Source organism: Phalangium opilio, unplaced genomic scaffold, assembly GCF_054372755.1.
Source record: "Phalangium opilio isolate 3A_F unplaced genomic scaffold, DU_Popi_V2 ptg000031l_1, whole genome shotgun sequence".
Classification (NCBI taxonomy): domain Eukaryota; kingdom Metazoa; phylum Arthropoda; class Arachnida; order Opiliones; family Phalangiidae; genus Phalangium; species Phalangium opilio.
Window position 1 is genome coordinate 14,770,829 of NW_028324158.1, and position 22,542 is coordinate 14,793,370.

Below are 22,542 nucleotides of genomic sequence, written 5' to 3' on the forward strand. Positions count from 1 at the left end.
TGCATTACAGTAGGAAAACACAAAAATTCTACTATAACAGAAAAAAATAAATCTTGATGCTATAGCTCAATTTTATATCCATGTCCGATTCTTCCAAGAAATGTGGGGACACAAATATAATTTCTTGTATCGGGTAAAAAAGGTGGGCTTTATTTTGGCTTTATACTAGAGTTTTCAATCTCGGAACAAAAGTGATCTATATAAAGAAAAACAATCCCAACAACTTCGAGGAGATTTAAGGAGAGAGAAATACTTCGGAGGAAGAGGGGGCCAAGTCCGTATAGACTCTCCGTTGGGAATTCCTCGCTTGGGTTACACCAAATTACGTTTCGAGTATGTATTCACCGAGGACACGCAGAAAGATGGCTGGCTACATGGCGCGCTATAGAAACGAAAGCCGGACTAACTATAATCCCATAATGCATTTCGAGATGGAAAGAGTGAGAGAGAGAGAGCTGGGAGAGCAATGGGAGTGAAACATCTCTGAGAGAGGAAAAGCTAAAAAGAATAACTGGAATTTCTCCAACACCTGTAAGCTTCACTCTCAAAGATACGCTTAACTGTTATACCGCTTTTGTAACTTAGGTGAGGCGTAACATATTTTGAACTTTGGAAAATTGAGGATAAATGCACACTCGCAGCCAGAAATCTCTACTAACATATCATATTTGTAGAAAAAATGTCTATATGTATCCTTGTACAATCTCTCTACATTTCCCAAGTGCTATAGGCTAGATTTGTTTAAATGTGGATCCATTGGAACTTAAAAAAAATAACAGCCTGCAGTTACAAAGATGAAAATCTACCAATACTTCAAGACATCCCTGGAATCCTTTAAAACATATTTTACAAAGAAAAAAATAAAAACAGCAATTCTTCAATCCATTCCAGAATGGAATTTCATTCAAAAACCCCCTTCACCGAGATTTAAATCTTAACCCTTTTTTGTTTTTCTATTCTTAAACTCATCGCTAAGAGCTATTGCCATTTTCTCAGGAGAAGAAGAAGCAAAAAACATTCAAGAATAAAAATAATAGCAAAACATATCTCCGAAGAAACAGGCCCTACTTCTTTTTCTCTTCTCTTTTTATTTTTTTTGCAAAAGGCTTAATACCAAAGAGGGTTTATTATCTCTCAAAGCGTAAAAACTTTCAGCCCACCAGCGAAAAACCAAAAGATTTCATTTTGAAGGAATAAAAACCTTGGGAATTGGAAAAGAGGGACCTAGATTCCAACAGAGAAAAAAACTACAGCTCGATTTCTTGCCACTATGTAAATGAGACAAAGATGAAAAAAATAAGAAAATGTAATCGTTTAAAACTAGAAAACAAGACGTAGCTACGCCTCCTACCTTAACCGCAATCATTTAAAGATAATTACCCATTAAAAATTAATCTAGAAAAGCGTATTTCATCGATGTGACACTGTAATTAATATTGGTAGATCACTTTTGCAGGGGTCATGTTATTATCGTTTTTACAGACAGACAACTCTTTAAATCGTATGAGATCTCTCCTCTCGAGTCATATTCCAGTGTTTCATCTTATAATAATCCTTTGCCGAGATTGTCGTGGGAAAAGTAAAGCGCGCGGGAAAAGTTAAAAAGGGCGGGGAATTTGGTGTGGCCGAGTCCAGCGGCAGCTCGAGCTCGCGCGCGTCTCATTTTAATAATAATTGAAAAAGATGGCTTCATTTGCATTTGAGCGGGGAAAAAAGGGCGGGAAACGAATAAGGACCTACTTATTTCGAGTTCGGGAAAAGAGAAAAATACCACCACCGGAAAGAAACTTAAGGTTTCAGTTTTTGGGAAAAGACGAAAATTATGCCGAGAAAGAGAAATTTATATTCTCCGAGAATTTCTAGAATAAAATGTCAGGGGGAGGAAGGAGAGGGGGAGAGGTTATTTTCTGAGCTATTTTAAAAATATATATATATTGTATACAATGTTTGCGCGTATTTTAAAAGTAAGCAGGTGCATTTTCCCGCCATTTTTATTCTGGCCCCCTCAAAAAAAAGAGATTCATCCTTTGGTGGAAAATGGAAAAAAATGGGCCTAAACTTTTAAAGGAAATAGAAAGTGGCCCCGATTTATTTCTAAAGTTCCTTTCTCATTTTCGTCTATCGTCTATTCTGTAGATGGATCCTCTATTTCGCGAAACCCTCTTAGAAATACGCTTATAAACTTTCTCTCCTATTTTTCAAGACGTTTCCCCTCTTTAAGAAATCGGGGGTCCTTCTTTCCTACGAAGAAGGCCCATTTCTCCTGACCCCTTAAAATCGTAAGTGAAATACGAAGAGAATTACAGATAATAATTTTTGTAAAAAAAATAATACACTTTTACGTTTAAATTTCACTTAATTCGGATAAGTATAATACGTACGTTTCTTCCCCAAATAAAATTTTAATACCATACCAAAGTAGGGGGAAAAGTCCTACATTAGCGTCTGTTTTAACTCAATCTTAGCAATGGATCGTAGGGGAAACCCATGACACTAAAACCGTCCATATGTTCAAAGGCTCGCCAAGCCCGCCCAAAGTAAAAAGAAATGAATTTTTTTTTCGCGCACCCAACCCATTTAAGTCTTAAGAATTTGGCGGGAATTGGGAGATTGTTCAAAGAAAAGGGAGAGAGAGTGTATTCTTCTTCGGTTAGAAGGGGGAAAAGCCCGAGTTAGGGCTCCTACTACGTATACTCGGTTCGCAGCCTAGGGCGCTTTCGGACTGGTGTTTAATGAGTATTAATGATAGCTGAACTCTGACAGATATTGTGCTCTTTCTCTCTTACACTACCCCTTTACTCCTTCCCTTCCCACTTTCAAGCTCGTGCGCTTAGAATAAGAGGCGTCTAACACTTTCCCTAAATTTCGTAATGAATTCCCGTATCTTTATCAGCAATTTCCGTTAAGTTTCCTTGCCCTCTGCACGCGCGTGTGCCCTCATTTCCTATAGCACGAGTTTTCGGATGACGTAGAGTATATTCAGTGGACTACGTAACAAAAGCTTATTTCACGATATTCTTAAGGGGGGGTGTTTTTTTCTCCTCCTAAGGAGCTTCGAGTAAAGTTCTTTGGTGTATAATTTTAAAGTCTTGTTCAAATCTGAAGGATGCTTTAGTTGTTGCATTATTAATTTCGAACGTCCCAAAATAATTTATTTTAAACTATAGCTACCTGAGCCATCTAATTATATATTCATAGCCCAACTCTAATTCAACATCTTAAACCGACGTAGATGCAGCCAGCCCATTATAGATAAATTCTAAATTAGGTATAACTAAGGTTAAGTTCAAACTAGAGATACGTTAAAGTGTTTAAATACTAATTAAAATAAGTTTAAATAAAAACAAATACTCCTTCCCGTAGAAAGTTTGATTAAAAATAACCCTTTCTAAAATCAAACACGATTTTTAACATCAATTCAAAGTATTACGGGTCAAAGGTTATAACTTAACCATACTCCCTCATCATATCAAAGTTATATACGATTATTATCCCGAGAAGCCCCAAAAAAGGTCAATTTCTAACCCCCAACCAATATCAAATAAATACTCATGGAAAACCTCACTGAATTAAATTCCAAATTTGTATAGTAAGTAAATAAATAAAAAATATTTTTCCAAATACGACATGATTAAATTTGAACAGGACCTAATCCGAGGAATTATGTCCTAAGCATCTTTGGTCGTTAAGTACGATACGAACAAGGGGGGGGGGATAAGTGAAACGGGGGGGGAGGTTCCAAGCAAGCCCAAGCACCGCTAGAAAATTACGAGGGCGAGTCAGTAAGATGTGCGGCGGGGAAAACCGGGAGAGAGTAATAGAAATCCAAGAAGCCCTATATATATATACATGTATGGAAGAGGCTGAGGAAGAGGAGAAGGGAAGGGATGCTCCGCTCCTCTTGAGCCTCCGCAATTCATATATCCCACTGCAGTATACCAGGAGCTCTAAACATTAAGATTCTCCGACTCGTCCAAACTTCGTACATGAATGTACATTACAATTGTTCAAATCATGATGCTAGCATGATGGGGCCTCGCGTCATGGATGGAGTTGGGAAACCATATTTCCATCTCCGAGCGATGGAATCTTTCATTAAGAGAGATCCAGCGAGGGATTCCCCTGTCCCCCAACATCGTCGTAAGAATGAATTAAGGACTTCTTCCTTACTTTGAGATGATGGGAGTTGATGATAAAATATTTTAGACCAAATTCTAATTCTACATATTTCTCTAGGCGTTGTTGCGGACGCCGGTTTTAAGCTCTATCACGTTGAAATGACGTACAGAGAGAAGGGTTTCTGATTGGTTGTTAACGTGGAATTATTCTCATTTGTAGAAATTTTAAATATCTTCCCCCAAAAAAACACCATAATAAACACACGAGTAAGCACAGGGACTAAACACAACTGCGTATAAACGTATAGACAAAAACGTAATAAATAAGAAAATAATGCGTGTCACTTACCCTTTAATATTCTGGGAATTATTCTATGGGAACCAAATTCCTTCCTCGATTCTCAAATTTCCAAATTTGTTTCCTATATAAGAAAGAAAAGCAAGAAAGAATTTTTTTATAATAAATGTGTTTATCTTATAAAGAAAGAACAAGTATTATGTGAGGCGAAGAAATGAAAAAATATATATTTTGTTATCGTAACAAACAACAAATAGCCTAACAAGTAAATGCGTTGTGATTACAAATGACGGTAGTTATCAGCCCTGGACCAAACGTCCCATCAATCATAAGGCGGGAAAAAATGTCACGCTCTTTAACAGTAGCCGCCATAAACGGACGGACATATCCCTTATCAAAAAACTCCCAGAAAAAAATAGAAAAATAAAAACATATTGGTATATATATATGAACAGTATATAAACACGCCAAGGCCTAGCATGTTCCCAGATTTTTCTGCTCAATTTCAAGCGCAAATTAGTATAGTATTTGACACAAAACTATGCGCATCTGCGCAGGTTTCGAGTCGCCCACATTTTTCCATATAAATCTTTATCAATTTGGGAATGAACTTTTGTTGCTTTTTCTTTGTGTCCATTTGACCTTTTAGGGGTCGCCGACGATACTTTAATAGTCGCACTGGCACTATATCGTCTAGTTCTTGACCTCTGAGCTCCGCGAAGAGAGAAAGGGGGTGGGGGAAGGTCCGTTTATCACAGTGTATCAAGAAATTCAATTAAGTAGAGTGCGTTTTTATTTTATTTTAAGATGGCACGCCATCCAATCCTCCCCCAACAAGAAGAGATGAACTGAACTTGGTCGAATTCAGAGTTAGAGAACTGATGTCCCTTTTTTATATCAAGTGTTTCGTAAATTCAATTATAATATCCCAAACGGAAGGAAGAGCTAGGGCGTTCTTACTTGTCCTAGATTTAAATTCTCCTTTGGTCATGAAGAATAAAATAAGTGAAATACTTTAATTTTCTTGGGAAAATCTTACGTTATTTTCAATATGGTTTATTTTAAATTAGTTAATAATAAAAGAGATTCATTTAAAAATAGATGGAGGAGCTGTTTAGTTTCATTTGAAAGGAAAAAGGATAAATAGTTTCGCTTGGAACTTTTCCCTTCAAATAAGTGTTCTTCAACTATGCCTAAATTCAATAAGTTTTGCTCACGTTGGTATGACGAAGTACACCATAGGCTTAAGTAGCTAGAGATATTTTCAGAATTAGGCTTAGCATTGGCGGCTTCGTAAAAGGACCCCATCACTTATGTATTCGCGGAAATAGTTTCGTGTATGGTTAAAAAGTGTATCTATATATAGTACATGAACGAATTTAATTCAAACCACCACCACTAGGAAGAAGGTTGGTTTTACGCCTACGGGCGGTATTAAGAACGCATAGGAGTCGCATATCCCAGCTGGTACCACTAAAGTCCTACTTGAAAAGAATTACGTAAAACCTACATGGGCTTTTGGGGTTGAGTCATTCCACTAACACTACACATTCTTAATTCTTCTATTGCGGTTGCATTTTTAAGAGAAAAAATTCAACCTAATTTCGTACCACCGAATAAGGTAGGAAGTGAACTGAATTAAGCCAGGTGGTCTTACGGAGTTTAAGTTGAACTGGGTCCCCCCCTCCTCCCCGAGTATCGATTCAATTGGACCCCCAAAAATTTTTATTCTTAATGTTATGCACCCGGCCGCTTCGGGTCCCAGCTATGGTTGGTTTCGAGTATTTCATCCCAATTCGTTTATACCTACGCTTTACCTCAAGGTCTTTTTAATTCGAGTAGGACCCCCGAAATTGAAAGGGCCCCAAATTTCATTAAAAGAAAAAATATTCGTCATATCTTTTATTTTAATCATCGAAATTTTGGGTGCAATTTAAAAGGGGTAAATTCACGATATCACGTGGTATTAATTTAAAAATTCAAAAACAAAATTGATGTATTATTAAAACACGTGACACTTTAGAGCGCGCGAAATTAAAATAGATCAAAAATAAAGGGTACGTAACACGTGTCTTGACCTACAATCTAATTACGCTAGAATAGACGTCGTAAATAAACAGACTATTAAATGAAGCGAAAATATACTAGAAAGGACATTATCACGTGCCTTAATTAACGAGAACCAATCCTAACTTAGCAAGTCGGGCGAACGAACGAATGGAACCCAGATAAAACTGGTACGGTATTATACCGACTGCGAGAAAGGATATAGGAAAGGAAATACAACAGGAAAAAGAGGAAATATCATTGGAAGCGCTCTAGCTGCGCATCCAAATCCACCAGTACAAAATACAAGTACAATCCAGAGGGGTGGAACACTAAAGTTTCTATTTTAATATAGACGGTCCTTGGATCGAAATAAATATGGTGATGTAATTTTGATTTCATTTCAAATTAATGAATTTCTCAGGAATTCTAAGGGATTTTTGGAAAAATAGAGGGGATGTTGTAACTACTTGGAGAAGTGTCCCGCCTCTCGCTTAAGCTATAAGTAATCCAATTTATCGGGCTGCGTCCATTAGTTTGAAGTGGAACAATCATTTGTCAAATACGCATTACGACTCTGCGTACCGCTTCAGGAGCCAAGGCCCGATTTCTAATCCGTATAATTCTTCCAACGTTATATAGAATGCAGCTAGCTGTATTCCTCCTCCGGCCCACTTTTTCCTAATCACGGATGCCCGCTGTCCGATCCAACTCTACTCTCAACAATCCAGCCTTTCTCTGTCTTCCATCTCATTTTCTTCTTCATATAGACTGTATATATACCCATTTCAAGGAACAGTGAAATTGTTCATAAAAACAATTCATTTCCGTATTTTATCAACCCTTGATTTATTGATTTAACCTCAAAGTATTTAGTAAAATTAAATAAATTACAAGTAGGGGCTATCGTATCCTACATAATTTGCCACCAAAAATTAGTTTCTTCTTCACAATTTCACATAACCTTTAATATGTCCCATAAAAATAATCCAGGTTCGAATTGGGCGCAGGCCTACTGGTCTATACGAGTCATAGAAAATCTGCGTTATAATGAACCAGAGGTGGAAGGGGGAGGGGGTTAGTAAATTCACCTGGCTATCCAGGGGTACCCTCATTCATCACGTGCGTATGACAGGTCAAACTAGTGACCATGCAAAGCCCCCGCGGCCTTTACACTCATCTTGACCCTGAGAGACTCAATCTATATATACACTAAGGGATTCGGCAAAGGCAAAGCCCGTTTCCCTTCCCTTCATCCCCCCGGAAAATCAGAGACGGGGTTATTGGATTAAGGCGAGATGAGAAGGATGAAATTGACCCTGCTACTCCCTTCTGACCCGTGGGGTCAAACACTACTCATTCTAGTTGAAAGAATACTCGAGACTTCTTGGGTATTTTCTTGATTAGTGTTTGACCCCTCTTTTCTGACTGAAGGGACAGAACCAGAGTTGGGGGTGAAAATAGACAATCAAACACCCCCATGATGGCGACCTTTTGACTTCGTAATAAAAATATATAGGGGGTATTCTCTGGATTTGATGGTTTTTTAAAAATAAAACTCGGACATGGTAAGCTTTGGATCAGTGAGTGTACGTAATACACTTGATAGAATTATGCACTTATAATAAAAATACAAGAATGTATTTATTTAAATTAGGAGATTACGTCATAAAGCAAACGAAAAGAAGGTGAAGGGACATTTGGAGGAAAGATAAAGCAATCAAAGTTGCACTTGTCACTTACAAAAGAGGAAATCTATTCTATATACGATGTTTGTTTGTTTGTTAAGAAACGCGTCTAACTTGGCTGTCTTTTATACCGCGAGCGGCTGTGATTTATTTATCTCTTCCGTTCGGGATAGCTTCCCTTCGTTTGGCGCGTTTCCGCTACAAGACTAAGACAAGAAACCTTTCCTGGAAAAGGCCCGAATCTTAAGCTAAGCCTCAGAAGGTGTAAGCTAAATTCAACGAACGAACAAAACTCCCCACAAAGCGCGCGCGCGTGATGTTGTTTAACGGACCAAACATAAGTTGTTGATTCGAGTCTAGTCTCTTTCCACACACGGTCCTTTTCAATAAAATCCAAGAGCTACGGTTTAAGTCAGCCTTTTCCCCTATTACCATCTTAAAAAATAATATAACCGAGAAAGTTAGCGCGTGATTTGAATGGAAATGGCGTAATGGCGCGTGCGATTCTGCTTCTTTTTTTTCGCGGTTTGTAGCTAGATTTCCTTCCTTTTGACTCCTCTCGAGCTACGTTCAATTAGCGTCACGAGCTAAGCCTAATTTGTAGTTACTCTCTGTAGAGAATAAATAACATCGTCTTGGGGTTAGTTATTTGGCGGCGGGAAAAATAGGCGCCATTCTCTCCTAAACAATTTAGACTTGGGAAAATTCTCGCGAATCACGTTTTCAACTGGAAAAGTATAAGCCATATGACTTTGGTTGGGCTTAAATTTTATACCAAAATTATTTTCTCTATAGTATAAATTTTAAAAGGCGTATTTAAATAAGTATACGGAGATTAAGCGGCAATACCTTACGGATTTGCTCTACTTTCTTTCAAAACCTATAACAGCTGCGTTTAATCCGCTAGCAGCCGCTTAGAAACGCTGTCCATCAAGTAGACGCTTTAGCGGACCTAGATTTATGCGCGTCGATTCGAGGAATGCGTATAAAACCGGGGGATATGTTTGTAAAATGGTACTTATTAAGCCTTGTCCCGTGTTAATCGAGTGTTACGGAATAATTCTAAAGATATCTATATCCAAGACGTCGTAAAGAATGGTCCAAATATTTCAACCTTACAAGGAATTAAATCCTCGTAGTTTTTGTGTAGAAATGAGCAACTTTCTAAGACTGGAATGGTATGGGTTACTCCTTGAAAAGCTTTCAAGAGAGGCGCGAGATTACATTCAATCAATATTCATCGTGAGATTGCAATAGACTAAAATAGACTTCAATGACGTTTCCTAACCTTTCCCTAACATTGACGGCGTTGCAATTCCAAGTTGGGAAGTTGGGGGTATAACGGGCCATCTGGATGCCTCAATACACACACCAATATCTCTACAACCAATTTGACTAAACCTCCTAAAAACTAAGGGAATTTTTTTTTTCTCTGAAGAACTTGAATGCATGCCCCTTAGGGCCGGGGTTAGTCGATTATTTTTAGACCGTAACTCGAGTTTACCGATATCTCCCGAGCCCTAGCTCGGGTTTATACGCCAAAAAGGAATTACTTTATATTGTTTACATTCCACAAACAAAAGATTCGCTAAAACTTATAAATACTTTCAAAAAATTCAGTACAAAATTGTCCTGTAATGAAAATTCTTTGAATGCAATATAAAAATTTAGAAATATTTTAAATTTTTAAATATTTTAAATCAACAGAGCGGTAAAATTAAATATTTTCTAGAATAGGAGATTCAAAATTTTATATTAGAACTAAATGCCTTTCCCAACTTCATGACTAGCCAACTACAGAATTCAAAATTTTAAATTAAACTTAAAATTATTTCCGCGTTTTTAAACTACTAAGTGAACCAATGGAAGAAATAGATGGAGGGTATTTTCCACTCATCACTGAATTTATTTTGGGGTCTAAAAATACCTTAAAATTAAAAGTCCGGCTTTAAACCTGTATTAGTTCTTAAATTTGAACAAAGCATCATCGTATTTCCATCTCGAAAAATTCCATAATCCCATATTCTCCGGCCGGAATGGTATCTTATTGTTCTCTGAATTTTGGCGAAAATTCATTCCACTTTTAAAATACATCACCTAAACCCAAGTACACCCGAGGCGCTTAAGGCCATTGGAATACCATTAAACTTAGCCTTAACTTTCGAAGAACATTCAAAATGAGATGAATAATATTAGACTACCTTAGGGTCTAGTGGAAGATTTATCTCCCTAGCTCGAGTTATGAACGAAAATGGAATTTGAGAGAAAAAATACCAACCTCGTAACTTCGATTCGAGGATTCTGGACCCGCTCTTTGGTCTACGAATGGTATTTTTAGAACAAAGTTTTTAGTTACTGTCTCTCCTGGAGACGGTGCTCAGTATAGTCATGCCTTGTTCATTGAATTCCAGGGATTTCTTGTACTGTATACCTTTAAGGAGCGCGTTTGTAGATAGGAACTCGTGATGAACAGAGCCATACAAATTATTATACTAAAATTCCAATAACAAATACCTAACTAAACTAAATTCAATATTTAGGTTTTTCTTTTTACAAAAACAAAATATTTTTAACCCGAAATCAGTTGGGTAAAAGGAGCTGCCGCTACAGCTGTTCAATAGAGTCATTACACTTCCTCTACTAATTTTTACTTCCGAGTTCCTGAACGCATTTTTGCGGGTTAGGGGTAAAGTATTCGGTCTGGAAGCAGTCTGCGAACCCTTAAGACTTATCAGTAGCCGATTATAGGAAGACAAGGACGCTGGGTATTTGCCAGTGAAACAGTAGCCGGGAAAATTCCTTGACCACTCATGCACTACCAATATAGGTACCAGATTCTTTCTCCGGTACTTTAGCAACCCTGTTAGTCAGTTACCACCAATCAATGGTTGTACTTGAACGCAAATTCAAAGTAGATACTTGCACTACATTCTCCTACAACTTTTGAACCCGATACTACCGAAGACATGAATTAATAATAATACTACTTTGAATATTGAAGGTAAGAAGTTACCAGAAGAAAATATTTGAGTCGTGATCAATTGCATTATGATATTACACTTTTGAGGTAAAAACCCGGGAGAATTGAATGAATTCATGTTCAGGGAAGTTCTAAATTGGCCACGGCACACTTTTAACTGTAGAGCTATTTTGGGGGCAAGTCCTTTCGTGGTAGTAAACGTGATCTGGTCTACGCGCCATGGTTTGAATCTCAAGTTGAAACTCCAATACAACAGGCCCTATCCAGTTAAGTATTTCGCGTGTTGTAATTTGAACGTGAGACGAACCGAAGTCTAACGGTACCCCGAAAAGAGTCACGTGACATTCTAGGCTACGGTGTCTCGCCAATCCAGCATCGTTCCATGATCAGTTCCCGGCTAAGGATCGTTTTTCTTCTTCCCAGGAACATCCCCTTATATAAAGAGCGTGCAGACTACTTTCAGTCTCTACGAGAGTATACGCTACTTATTAGTCCGCTTAGGATTAAGCAGCGTTGAATTCTGAGGCCGAGTTGGATTCTTACAAGATTGAGTTGGGGGCCCATCCCCCGTAGCTAATGAGGCGCACGTGGGGCAATTAGCGTGGACAGTGGAGCGTCCAAAAACTAGACCCGGAAAATGGACTCTCGCGTTTTGTGTATAGCGTGCTCGGTGGTGCTATCAATAGCCAGGCTCTTTTTCTAGAAGATTTTTGCTCCGGTAGGGGCCCAGGGGAAACCGAGGTCCAGCTGCTCAGTTTCCCGGCCTTATTATAATCGTCAAAAGCGCCCCGGAGAACCCAGCTACTCTACGCGTTTCTTCCTTTCTTTGGATGGCGACGAAAGCTTGGATTTCTCCACCTATTTCTTTAGGGAAGCCTCGGCCATTTGGAACTAAGCTATTCGCGCTTTTTAGGTTATTTTTGGCCCGTCTTTGTCAGAAATGTTTTTTTGGGGGTACTTAGAAAGACAGACGAGAAACGAACATGGTTTTAACGGCTCAGTTAAACACTTATCATTGCTCTGATAAGTTAATTATACGGAATTTAGAATGGTTTAGTTTTAAATATAAGGAAACTAAATATTAATATTTTTACATTCGGTTTTTAATTATTTTTCCTACAATTCTAATTAAAAATCACCTTCACGTAACAAAAAAACAAACCCGTTACGCTTTCACTCTAGAATGTAAAACAACACTTTGAAAATTTATAGTTCTAATTAAGGTCCTTGGAAGCAACAGCCATTAAAGAAAACATCCCCGCAACCCGTCTTGGGAAGCAGAGGGATGTATCTCAAGAAAAGCATGCCAAACTAAAATAAAGTTTACTCTTAAAAATCTTCGTTTCCTAGAGATCCTATCCCCTTCGCCCATCCCCCCTACCCACTTGGTATCTTTTTGCTCCGAGAGAAATTTGCATACGGGATCGAGGAAGGGACCAGGATGCGCCAAATTCTAATTGAAGGTTTTCCTGCACCGCAAATTTTCCTAGCAACGCTCGAAAACCATTCGGAGTTTGCCACAAAGTTAATTTAATACTTCAATGGATAAAATCCATGAATTAAAGTGGGTAATTCGAACCCTTTGGCGCGTGCCAAAACTAATTTGAAAAGCACGTGCAATAAATTGTTTCGCGCAAAAAAAAATTAAAATTTCTTAGAGCACGCGCTAGTCACGTGTTCGTACACAAGGAAGTAAACAAAAGTCGTAAGATGGAATTGCTTTAAGATATTTACTTCGATATAACACAGCAAGCTCCGAATGATGATGTTCGCGTTTGCGCAAGTATTTATTGCAATAAAGGCGCAATTTTCGCGCCCTCCCAGTTTCCCGGGGAAATTGGGCAAAGGGGCATGCATCGCGAATAGCTTTGGGTCCACTCTCATAGGGGGAAATGAGCGAGAAAGCCTCTATTAATAGCGGTTAGGCAAAAAGATGGTTAAAACCTACACCCACCCCCGGATATAGGACGTCAGATTAACTAAATAGCGATTCTAATCCGCGAGATTCCAGTTTAATTATTAACGCTAAGCCTAGAGATTGTGTGTTAAATGATACTTTCAAGTTAGAATGACGTTACTAAGTATTTCTTACCGCGCTTAATACGTGTCTTAACATTAACGTCGGGGTTTTAGATTTCGATTTACGGAATTTACAGGGATCTTAACATCACAAGGCGGGAGGGGAAGAGAAACAGAAATTTCAGTGTAAATATGCAAATTATCTCTCAATTGGAACATTTCCGTTTTTCTTCCGAAATACGGCGTGAATCCATTACATTTCAATCGTGAATATTTTCTTCCCATCGAATTAAGACTGAACGAGAATTTAATCACATCTTTGCGTGTCTTTAATTTGCCTAGTTCTAATTAAGTTTAGAGTGATAAATTAATAAGCGCTTGATTAAGTTTATTGGCCCTCGCGTCAATCCCTGGTTAAGATTACTAATTGATTAGAAATACAAGATCACTCAGTTTCCGAGTCAAATATATATTCGAGATCCCTTCCCTCTCTGAAAAAATCCCTTGGCTTTGAACATCCGATCTTGTTAAGGTTCAACGTTGACAAGCGTATTGCCAAAGAAGTGGGGAAAGAAAAAAAGGGGGGAGAGAGACCATGGCTTTACTTAAGAGAATCACGCTAAACTCGAATTTAAATAATATTACCATTAATATTGAACTGTATTTTGGTTCAGAGTGAATCGTCGTGTTCTAGTAGAGAGATATATTATTTAAAGTCAGTATACGCTTTGAGTAGGTTGGAACTATCAAACATTCCCATATAGTCTCAAAGGCTATAATTAATCTCGGAGAGCTCTTCTAGTCGATATTCGCGATTGAATTGAATTTATTCTCATTAAGAGTAACACCGGGGCGCACTAGGGCAGCTCTTTATCGATTTTTCCCCAACAATATTTTTTATTTCCTTTAAAATGGAACGTGTAAGATCGTAAGACCCCACTTTTCCGTCAAAGCTACCCGATCAGGAAGCCGAGATGCTTTTTCCCCAAAAACCTCTCTCTCTTTTTTTTATTTTTTGGATTTTGCATAAGCCTTTGCCAGCCAATTAGTGTAGTGTCGAAGAAGGCTAACCTTTCACGCCATATTAGAGCCCGAGTTTAGTTAGTTTTGGTACAATCTTGAGTTACTCAATTAATAAAGACCCAAGGGGTGAGGAGTACAGGGCGATATTTATAGATGAGATAGTTATGGTAATCTAAAAATATTTTGGATGAAAACTGATATTAAACCAAGGCCATTCTATTGTCTTAACATATTCCTGTCATTCAATTTTAAAAGCGTACATCAAAGAAAGAAAAAATATAATAATTAAAAAATATAATAACAATTATTTCAACGGCGTCTCTAGTAATTAATATTCTAGATTGAAATTTCTTAAACACAAGCTTTCAAGAAGAATAAAAGAAGACACGCGTTATTTTAATTACTTTTTAATGAGCTTAATTAACCCTGAGTCATTTACCAAGCAGCCAACCACAAGAAAGAAAAGAAGAAGAAAAAAAGAAATAGTAGAAAAAAAAATAACCGCAAATTCAAAGTGAAAGCTTACATTAATTTCAACGTGGAATACGAAACAAGGTCAATACTCTATCCTCTCCCAATCTTTATTACTGTTAAGATAGCACGTGCCCCGCCTTTGAATTAATTATAAACTGCGCGTGGAAAAAAATAAAGAAAATGATACCGAAAAGAAAAAAAGAGTGTAATTTTTTGGAAAGAAAATTAAGAATTAACAAATACACTTGGAATACAAAAGAGAAATTAAAAAGGAAAATAAGAGCTCTCTTTACAATTTAAAAAGAATGTGTTTAATATGAAAGGAAAAAAGATGGAGACGATTTTGTCGGGAGGCGCGGCTTCGGAATGCATGGAGGGGGTTTCGCATTCCAAACCATTTCTTCTGTAACCGAATTTTTTTCTGATTAACTAAACTCGAGAAGTTAATGAACACCGAAGTTACCATATATGTTCAAAATATAATATTGTTTTAGGCGAAAAATTACCTATTTCTGGTTTGGAAGTAACTTAGGGCCGCAACTTTAATTATTTCAAAAATTGAAATTCACTGTATTCATTTTAAATTTCACGCAACTTCGAGCTAATTTACTTTGAATACCGCCACCCCCCCCCCCCCACTTCTATCCAGGGGAAATAGGTGTCCATTCTACTGTTAGTATATCATGTAACCTTCTTCCAGTTCCGGGGTGCAGGAGGAGGGTTGAACGAGAGAGAGAGAGAGAGTGCGGGGATTCATTTACATGAAAATTAATTTTACCATCCGTAGTTACTAAAATACCACCATTACTACATTCCTTTTGTGAAATTTCGGGGAACCGAGTTCTCTCTCTCTCATTCTCTCTTACTCGGTTTATTTCACCCTCTTCTCTTAGTGGTTTGATATTCGGTGGATGGATAATAAAGAGATAGAAAATTGCATGCGAAGTTAATACCTTAACCTTATACAAATACATATTAATTTACACCGCGTGTAAAAGTATTTTTGATTTTAAAAATAAAAATAAAAATATAAGACGAAAATTAAATTAAATTCTATAATTTCTCGACTTGAGTCGGCGTATATACATACAAGCCTATTTCGATATTATATATAATTTAACACCTCCAAGCTTTATACTCTCCATTTAAATATTTCCTATATGCAGAGTTTAAAACGCTTTTGTATAATGTACGATATAGAAGTCAATATTAACGTCACCGCATGCAGTACAATTCCTTAATTTGAACTGGAGAATTTTGGGGCCGGGCTTGGAGCTCGTGCTCGAGCTTTGGAATGAAGTTTCAATTAGAAATAGCTCGGGAAATATCTCGTGAGCGGGAGTCACAGATCCTAGGTGAAGTTTTAGGCGGGAAAAGGAAGCTATACACACATCCACGTGACCCCCGAGCTGCTCGCGCCCGCGCGCTTTATGAGAATATCTGGCTCGCGAGTATTAATTAATTATTGCTCACGTGACTGCGTTTTAGTAAGAACGATACTACGGGAAGAGGGGGGGGGGGTTACTACATTGGGTACCTAGTTTTAAGGGACCCTAAATATTCCGGAACGAAAATTACTCGGCAATACAGAGAGAGAAAGAGAGAAAAGGGGAAAGGGGGGGTGCGCCACGAAAATGACAATAACGTCAATGTTTCTAAAGTCAGAATATCTTTTACGAGTTGCGCGTATCTTATATGATCTTTTCCCCTAAATTCTGGCTTCTCCGGAAAGCGCGCGGTGCTGCCACTGGCTCTTTGATTTTATTATTATACTAAACTAAAATTTTGGCCGGGAATTTCATAAACTCCGGCGCCTTTTGATATTGTTAAGAGTTATATTGTTTCAGGAATAAATTTGCATTTTAAGAATTTAAAGACCGACTTTGGAATATATAATAATTCCCAAAAATGTTTTAGACTAAAATTAAATTAAAATCCGGGTTATACGTATAAATTCCTTTAATTTTAATTTTAATCGTATAGTATAATAAAATAAACCAATCTTGCAGCTGTTCGTTGATAAATTAGGTCCAATAATATCGCAGGAAAGTTTCTCCGAAAAGTAAATTCCTATTATTATTTAATGCACAAATTTGGAAGAAAATATTCTCTCTTAAAATATAGCAGAGATTACGGGCCCTTAGAAGTCTCTCTTTAATTAAAGGTTAGTCTATAAGATGCCCACTAAAAGTAACATTTTCCAGAAGCTCCCTTCATGGACCATTTCAACCTACAACACGTGGGTCTTTCTTTCCCAGCCTTACCAAGCTTAAATTATTGAAAAATATCTCGCGATTGAAAACGCGTGGCAAATCGCGCGTGGAACGGTCTATACCAGCTTCCTACATAGACCATTTCAATCCGAGTAACGTAATTTATTTCTTCCCTAGCCTTATCAAGGTTAAAATATTCATAAACTAAGCACGTGCAAGAAGAGGCGCGTGAAACAGCCCATGCCTACAATAAGCGTAAAACCGTAACATTCACGCGCCGGAGAAAAATTATTAATTACACAGACAGTATTCCGTCATTTATCAAAAAATGGTCTAAATTTATCTCGCGCGCGGCTTGGAAAGGGCGCGAGACTTCTGTAAAGCGTACGCGCGTGCCAAATTAACGAAGATAAAGTAGGGATGTGGCGAATACTCGTCGGAATTAATACGCGCGATTACCTTCCACTTAATTCAACGAAGAAACGCGAATACTTGTAGATTTGGGTCGAACACGTTCGAATAAACCTAATTAACGAAGATAAGGGTATAAGATAAGCTTGTTAAAAACGACTGCGTCCCCCTTTCCACTTGATTCAACGGGTAGACTCGAATACGATGGGGGATCTCGAGATGGTGAGAGCCTTGTTTCTATTTGTTTTCACTGACGATGAGAGATAGCTCCTAGCGACGAGATCCTCAATCAACAACTACGGTACTACGATAGGGATGCTGGAAAGGCATAGAGTGTGGAGTGAGAGAAATAAGGAGGCTCAAGAGCAAAGATGGGAAGAGGATGGAGAGCATCATACCACCACCGAAAGGAAAAATGCCTCGAAATTGGTTCTCCAACAATATATAGCAGAGATCGCTACGCTATTTCGCGGGTTATACAATCAAAGGTCCAGGCAATTCGCTTTCGGACCAAACCGCGAAGGAATGTTCGAGAAACAAGTTGCACCGAGAATTACCAAAAGCATGCGGGCCGTAAAAACAAAAACAACACGACCAGGCACAGTGCGCGTCCGTGATTCTTCATTTTAAACGAGGCGCGAACACTCATCGACTTAGACAGGTGTAAGAAAAAGGTACCTCAACTTCAGTTACGCGAGTTTTGGGTTTAAATTGGCGTGACGTTTGACTCAACATGAACGAGATGTTACGTCGCATCTCCCATCTTCCTAATTTTGTTGCCTTGTTTATTTCAACAGCGTATCTCAGGAAAATAAATACACTCCTAAAATTTCATGTATTGCCACGTACGATTCTAACATCTTTTCAATTGAATTCGTTAAATCCGAAGTAAACAGAGTACGTATTGATTCGGTGTAAGTATTGTTGAAATATAACTGGTTAGGATTAAGGTAAATTCAAATATTGAAAGAGAAATCCAACAGGTATCTTGGCATAATACGGTATAGGGAAAACTATAGGGAAATGAAATTCTAAAATCCTAAATTTTCAGTGGCGTCCCCTTACCTTCCCACGGGGGTTTAAGACCACGCGTCGAGTCCATACCGACGCCAAGGTGAATCCATGGTGGTTGTTATAGGATTCCACCAAAATCGATGATTGAAAAACCAACTTAACCGTGTAATTCGCCATAAACGCGTAAAGATGCCAAGCTTTCCCCGTGTTTCCTCTCTATATAATATCTAATAACTTTCGCTTTCAACTTAAGTTGTCGCTCGGGATATTTCTAAAGGCATTGATGTAAAGAAAACGTCAGATGGTTTCATCCCCACGCGTGTACAACCTCCCAAAAGATCACCGTAACTTTACAGCGTTAAGAAAGGCGGGGGATACCCGGGTAAACCCTAAGCTCAAAATCACCGTTATCAATAATAGATATTTTAAAATAAAAGCGGCCGCACGCTCGTGCCCATCTTTTACAATGTTATCGTTTTAAATTATTTTAATATTATCAAAGGCGCGTGAAGTTTCCAATTAAAATACCCTATCAATAACCGAGGAAGCGAGCGCGTGCGTGCTTTCGGTGGTCGGATACTATCCCCAAAATTATAAAGTTTATCGAGAAAGTAGGGATAAATTATCTCTAAGTAGTAAGTATTCGACCCCTTTTGAAAATTCCACCTCGCGCTCTTTAATTCTTTACCCGAAATTTCGGGTGATCCTGATCAAAACACCAATAGAAGGTTAAACAAAAACGCTTGAACTCTCCACGTATTCATTTGAAATTATTCGCTATGAAATTTAAACTTTCATTTGATGTGTTTAACGATGCGAGAAATTGAAAAGTCTAAATATTTATTTCTATTCAATAATGTCGAAGCCTTTGCTAAATAACCTTTGAACTTTTAAAGTAAATATCATCGAATAATAATTGACCGATGCCTCGAGACGTAATGAATATATTTATTGGACCGAAATTAACTCGAAACTATATTCAACTAAATATTTCTATATATGAGAAGTTTTTAGTAATATTAATTCACATCACGAGGTAGTTTATGCAAATTATCCCATTTAAGATATTTCTAAAGACATACTTCGTAAAAGCCACAGATAAAAATAAAATACACAAACACGAAAACGCGTTTAATAAATATTGAAAAGGGGTAGCCTACTTAACTTAACTACAAGCCATTTCCTAATGTAAACCCTTTGAAATCAACTCCAGTAAATATACCTCCATCAAACTTAGAAGGACTTTGAGACGACTTCCAAAGTTCAGATCATTTCCTAAATAATTCAGAAACTATCTTACATAGTCACTTAGAACGATGGTACGAGGGGAGGGGAAGGGCAGATGAATTGAATATTTAATCCTGTCTCTAAGTAAAAAATCTTGTTTTTGGGTGTAGTAGGAAATGCGAGGTTTATAAAACTCGCCTCTCTTTTCCAAGAAGGGATCGAGGATATTTTCTTTGTTATCGAGACTCTTTAAAAGGGAAGGGAGGGGGGGGACAGGTATAAAACTATTCCCGGATCGAAAGAGGGGTTGAAAGCGTAACCTCCCCCCCGAAGTCTAAAGATCCGTTCACACTGTCGCCCTTACAAAAAATATGCCTAAACCCAAGAAATTTACAAAAAACTCTAGTTAAATTCCCTAAACTTTTTAGACCTATTTTTAAATTCTCTGACTTTTCCAGGGTTTTCCCTTGACCCATAGCAACCATAATTTATTTTTTAAGTAAGTCTGAACTTAACTATATCGTCTCCTTAAAGGAAGAGAGAGAGAGAGAGAGAGAGAGAGAGAGAGAGAGAGGGAGAGAGAGAGAGCCCTACTCTGAATTTAATATGGAAAAGCATAGACAAGGTTTTATAAGGTGAAGGGAGTACACAGGGACAGGGAGTGACACGCTCAGCCTCTCTCTCTGCTCGTTCTCTTTTGCGAAATCAAGATCAATTTTTAAAGTCAATTTTCTTCGCCAGGGGGCATATCGGCAACGATAGGATGAAGCCCGTTTCGTTCCGGGAAAGGGAAAGGGGAGGGAGTTAAAGTTATGGGGCGCGCGAGGGTTGATGGGAAGGCCTTTAAACGAATAGAAAAGAAATAAAAATATTCCCAAGAGCGCGATAAAAACACAACTTGCGTATAGTTTCCAAACACCTCCCCCCATCCCCCCTTCAAGGAAAAACCTTCATTGAATTAAAATTTTATTTACTGTAGCGGGTTCATTAATTTCCCAGTATCTATTCTTTAAATTTAACACGCGACTAAATACGTTAGTAGTAGTTAATTAATTTATTATCTTTATTATATTTACTTTAATTAATATTAAATATTTACCAGTTATATTATTTAATTTATTTATCTATATTTAAATAATATATATTCGCCTATAAGTTCGCTTTTCTGCAAACACACGTGTATTGCGGGTAAAACGTTTTACAGGCGTTCTATGGAAAACCCATGTTAACCGTTTGCCCCTAAATGTTGGCTACCTTATTAAACACCGATTCGCGGCGAATAAATAAACTTGACAGGGGTTCCAAAAATAATATATTTTTGAGAAAATAAATTTTAAATTTTTGGCAGTAAAGTGTTAAAATAACTTACGTCAAAAACTTTATAATAATAACGAAAGCAGTCAGAAAACTATAAGATATTAACTTCCGTCCGTAACTTTGAGAGGAAACTGAGGAGGAAGAGACGCGTCTTTATGTAAATATATCGTTGAGAACTTTCCCTCTATAAATAGTACCGCCTTTGGCGCCAAATAATGACGTGGGGACAAAATACGGAACTAACTGTTTACGCGTTAATCAATAATTTTTACGCGGGAAACCTCTCGCGCCCGAGCTTAAACTTTGTAATGGTTATCTCGCGCTGATATTTTGGCGGGGAAATATTCGCGATTATTTCGTTAATAAAGTTTAAAGCGCGCGTGCGTTTAACGCCTATAAGGAAAGGACAGCTTCCACTTTATTAAATAAGGCCTCGCGAAAATATTTGTGTCTAAACTCCACGCGCGCTAAATTGGGTAGTCTTTTTTGGCGGTAAACGAGCTGATGGCACGCAGTTTGGGGGGATTTATTGTATATCAAAGTTTGCTCCAGTTATTTTCATAGACGATGAACACGTCAGAATGTATTTTAGTCACGTGATCGCGGAATCTTCTGTGGCGTTTAAAAATAATTAAGAGTATTTCTTAACTTAAACAAGAAGACGATAAATTAAATGACAATCATGTCAACAACTTAACTCTCCAGAGTATTAAAAAAACCCTAATTTAGCCTTTGCCTGAGTTTCAATGTAAATTAAAAACGCCCCCCCCCTTTAATGTCCTAATCCATTAGAAAAAAGGGGAACAGAATAGAAAAAATTAGAAAAAGGTCCCCTTCTCCACAGCGTGTGTGGTTTTTTCGGTTCTTAGTTCAATCAATAATGTCTGGATATTAAATAGGTCATTCACTAGTTAAACGTAAAAAAATGATCACCCATCCCCCCCCCTAACCGAAACATTTACGCGGTGCATACTTAATTCACACGCTACATCCGTTATTAATAAACTATTAAGTCGCTAAATAAATTAGAAGTTGGTAACTAAAAGTTCCCCCCGCGTTTAAAACCTCAAATTATCTTTGTTTAGACGTTTAAATGAATCGTATAATGGGTCTCCTTTTTCACCAGTCTCGAATCAAAAAAAAAAAAATAAAAATAGTGAATAGAGGGAATGGGGGGAAAGCCCGTCCCAAAAGGCGCGAAAAGAATATTGTGAGCGAGAGAAAAAAAGGCGGGAAAAATGAAAGAATGTGCCAAAAGAAAACGAAGCATTTCTCTTATTTGTTTTTTATATCCTTCTCTTTTTTCCAGGAAGAAAATAAGGAACGAAAGAAATAGTCTGTAAGGAGAGAGAGAGAGAGAAGCTTGGAATTGCAACTCAAGAGGAAAAAAGATGAAATGCGTGTGGGATGACGCGGCCAAAAACCATTTGTCAGCTCGCTTAGAGTCTGTAATGCTAGTTCACAGTTGCTCCCTTTTATTCTTTATATAATATGTAAGCTTAGGCACTATATACTTTGCTCGCTACTCCAGGAAAGGTACGAGTTCGGACTTGCAAACAAATTATTATTTAAAAAAAAGAGTATCTAAATAAATATTTCTTGATAACCTCTGGACCAAATGATTCCCCCCTATAGATAGCTATTATTAGTAAAGCAAAATATTATTTAAAATGGCAACAAAGACTCCTTAATATTGTAATAAATTGTGAATATT

The 22,542-nt window shown here is 37.7% G+C and overlaps 1 protein-coding gene across 7 annotated transcripts in view; it reads right to left on the minus strand.

Moving 5' to 3' along the window:
- The window catches only part of LOC149690887 (discoidin domain-containing receptor 2-like), a 185,600-nt gene that overhangs the window by 134,427 nt on the left and 28,631 nt on the right, over positions 1-22,542 (minus strand). For all 7 annotated transcript variants that reach the window (XM_089870615.1, XM_089870616.1, XM_089870613.1 and 4 more), the window contains exon 3: positions 4,468-4,540. The gene's annotated coding sequence lies outside the window, so the exon portion shown is untranslated. The remainder of the gene's footprint in view (positions 1-4,467; positions 4,541-22,542) is intronic.